Source organism: Cynara cardunculus, assembly GCF_001531365.2.
Source record: "Cynara cardunculus var. scolymus isolate 2C chromosome LG 5, CcrdV1, whole genome shotgun sequence".
Lineage (NCBI taxonomy): Eukaryota > Viridiplantae > Streptophyta > Magnoliopsida > Asterales > Asteraceae > Cynara > Cynara cardunculus.
Window position 1 is genome coordinate 11,810,918 of NC_037532.1, and position 4,029 is coordinate 11,814,946.

Here is a 4,029-nt window from a genome sequence, read left to right on the forward strand (position 1 = left end):
TATAAAATTATTTTTAATTTTTATAATTGTATTGTTAACATTTTAATTAATTAATAATTTATATATGCATTTTTTTAAATAGATATTTAAAGCTACAAAGATAAAATAATTTAATACAAAAAAGATCATCAAAATAAGTTAATTGATAAATCAACAAATAAAGTACAAAAAGTATGAAAATATTACAACTCAATCAAGTGAAATAAATTATGTAGTACGATTACTAGATAACAGTTACTCGTACTTATTTATTCGGATCATGTATGGAGTAGCTCATGCGGTTACGCAATCATATTTGAACCGAAACCAATTTGGCACGATAGAAGGCATCGGGTGCCTTTCTGCGAAAGATATTTTGACGTAATGATTAACGTTAACGTACCCAATTGTAAAAGCAACATGTTCATACCACGGCGGATGACTAAATCATATAGTTGTTAAAGAATGTAGTATCACAATGTATCTTGAAGCAATCAACAAACCTGTTTCAAAAACATCCATCCAATGCTCATGTGGTGCAAACGAGTCCAATCAAAGAAGTTCAAGGAGTTATAAAACTGATGCTATAGTTCAATGTCATACACCTTGAAATATTCTGTCTTGTACATGCTTAACTCCTCCATTAAATCATAGGCCATTCATCTTCGTGGTAACTGAGACAAACCGCTATCACTCGAAATCCACAGTTTCCATCGCCTTTTATATATTGTACCAGTGTGATGTAAAGATGAAAATTATTTAAAAACTGATTAATACATTGAGATAAAAAAAAATTAACTTGCATGAACTAAGTTACGTACCTGCACGATGTAAGGATGGAAAATACTTGGAAATTGATTGATGTATGGATGTGCATAATTTTTAAAGTCGAAGTATGAATTATATCTCGTTTGTTTATTGTTCACCAAAACATCAAACTCCACAAATGTTGACACGTCTGGACAACTATGCCTATGAGGTTCTTGAGTTGGTGTGTTGACACAACTTTTTTTTGACAACCTTACTCTTCAATGAGGGACGACCATGAGTTGATGTATGAGCAGTCGGTTCACAAATCCGAGTTGTCCAAGGCGCGATTATCTCCCTTAACTTTCTTAGAAAACTGGACTTCATAGATATGGACTGTTTTTTGAAGTTCTCAATAAACATTTGCACTTCATCATGACAACAAATATCATCATCTTCCACGGATATGCATGGTGATAAATTAAGTTTCCTCCAAAATCCGTCAATCGATTCAAGTGGAATAGATTGGCCTGAATTGAAATAATATGTCTGTTTATGTGCACATGGTAATCTGTAACATGTACACAGTTGACATCTACAGTTTCCTGAAACTAAGAAAAGATCATTCGACCACTCAAATTCTTTGAAAATTAATTCCAACACATGCAATGAAACAAAACCATGTAGCTGATGGAAGTGTATTTTGTTATATCGATGCTTGACGACATTTTTCCTATGTTGGAAGCTTGCTTTGATTGACGTATGTTGTGAGTGAATGGGTTGATGAATATCATACATAAATACCCGTAAAGTTGCTTGGTTCGAATCCAAGTATAGTTTCAACTTAGAATGTTGACTTTCAACTCTGTTAGTTGTTGATTTCCAAAGTTAAGAAATTTGTCGGTCCAAATGGATACAAACATTTGCTTATATAGTTTCAACCATATTTCGTTCAAATAATCAAGAACGCATAAAAGTTAAACAAATTTATTTCAATCAAATACATATACGTGTAGACAGATTTATTTCAATCAGATACATATAAATTGAATATTAAGTCATTTGGATCAAATAGAATAACAAAAAAAAAAAAGAAAGATAAACATTAATTCTAAATATAAAAAATAGTGAGGATAATATGCCATCTATAAAGTAGTTGTTTAGCATCGATAAATACATTATTACATGCTTTCATCAATGCCAACTCTCGATCGGTCACGATCACACGTGGGGATGCACATCCGTCCATTGTCTTTTTGAGACAATTCAATGCCCATGTATAGTTGGATTTTTTTTGTCTTTATGCATAAAAACATATGCTATGCAAAAAGTCATATTAGTTGATGTTACACCAACAATCTCAAGAAGGGGCATCTTATACCTGTTCATTTTATACGTGCCATCCATCAACAACACGTGTGGAAATGCACGCCACAACGTCAATGATGTTGAATGAATGAAAAATAAATCTTACAACTGATTAGAGTTATTTGCACGCGCCTCATGCATATAGCCTTCTTCCTGCAGAAATAACATGACAACTTGCATTTGGGTTCTACCTTCATGTTCGGTCGCCCAAAAGTTTCGACATGCATTGCATATTGTTCTGAGTGTAAACACGTTATCTGGATTTTGCTCTTTCAATGTTGATAGAATATCACGTGGTTTGACATACTTCCTTGACAAATCTTCCACCAAGCGGACTTCGTTTTTAGTCAATCGCATTGCATATGGATGACCCTCCATATCTTCTGCAGGTTCATGATTATGTTTTTCACATATCATTGTTAACGTCTAATGATCATTCTTCGACGAATATTTTCCTGCTAACTCAAATGGACAGTTCATTTTTTTAGTTCCAATATGTCTACTAGAACTACCATTACCTCTATATTTACCACCACGATTGCATATTAATATAACTTAGACATGACTCCACTTCGTTATGTTTTGGATCTTTTCGTGGCAATAATGTAACCAAGGGAACATCCCAACTTTTGCACCCAATCGATTAAATCTTGACAAGATTTGAACACCTTGTCGGTGGAAAATTTTGATGCGTGAATTGTCTTGAATTGTTTGGTTTATGTAAATATTATACTCCAAAACATATAAAAATAGAAAAAAAAAAAACTATATTTCAATGTAGTAGATGAAAACTATATGATGAAGTAGTAAATAAAAATACCTCATCATTGGAATTCCGATAAAAATGCAAATTTTCACCTTGAGTTTCTTGGTTTGTGTAAATATCATATTCCTAAACATACACATGCAAAAAACTATATTACAAACTATGTTAAAAATTAGTAAGTGAAAATATGTCACAAAATAGTAAAATGAAAATACCTCATTATTGGAATTTTGATAAAAATGCAAATCGTCACCGTAAGTTGTTTGGTTTATGTAAATATCATATTCCTAAACATACACATACATAATAAACTATATTTTCCAAACTAGGAAGTAAAAATATATCGCTAAATAGTAAGTGAAAGTACCTCAACGTTGTAAAATCGATAAAATTGAAAATCGTCTTTCCAACTAGCCATTAACAAGTTCGAAATCGTAAATGGAGAATGTTGAAATGGTTACTTGTAAATGAAAATACAAATCTCACTTCCCTTTTTATAGCAATAGTAAAATACATATCACGTTTTTCAATATTTTACTTACCTGTTTATTTATTTAAGTTAGATTTATAAATATACTGAAAATAATATAATAAATAAGAAAAGAAATAAAATGCTACTAATTTCAAATTGTTAAGTGATTATTCTTATTCTTACTTTTATTATATTTAAGTATGTCTACGTTTTTATTATATGTTGTTAAAATTAAATTTTTTAACCCTTTAATTTAACCATTTTTAGTCATGTGTGTCACAATTCAAAAAGAAAAAGAAGTCGCGCATCATCATTTTCAAAGCTGTTTACATATATCTTGACTTCTAATATTGGAGTTTGAACATACATTTTTTTGACTTTTAATATTAAAACTTGTACCCTAAACTCCACTCTAAACCTATGGGGGTGCAAATAACAAACCCCTAAAACATATACTAATGGATTGACTATTTTGAGAAAAAAAAATCTACTAATAATAATAAATACTACATTAAAACGATACTTTTAAGATTAACTTATAAGTTAACTTTGAAAAACGATACTTAAAGTAGTTTGTAAGGAGCTTTTTGTCACTTTTTCCAATTATACTGTCATTAATATTAATTATTATATATTACTTATTAATCATAAATAACTACTAATAAATATTAAGTATTAATAAAAGTAAAACTTAATT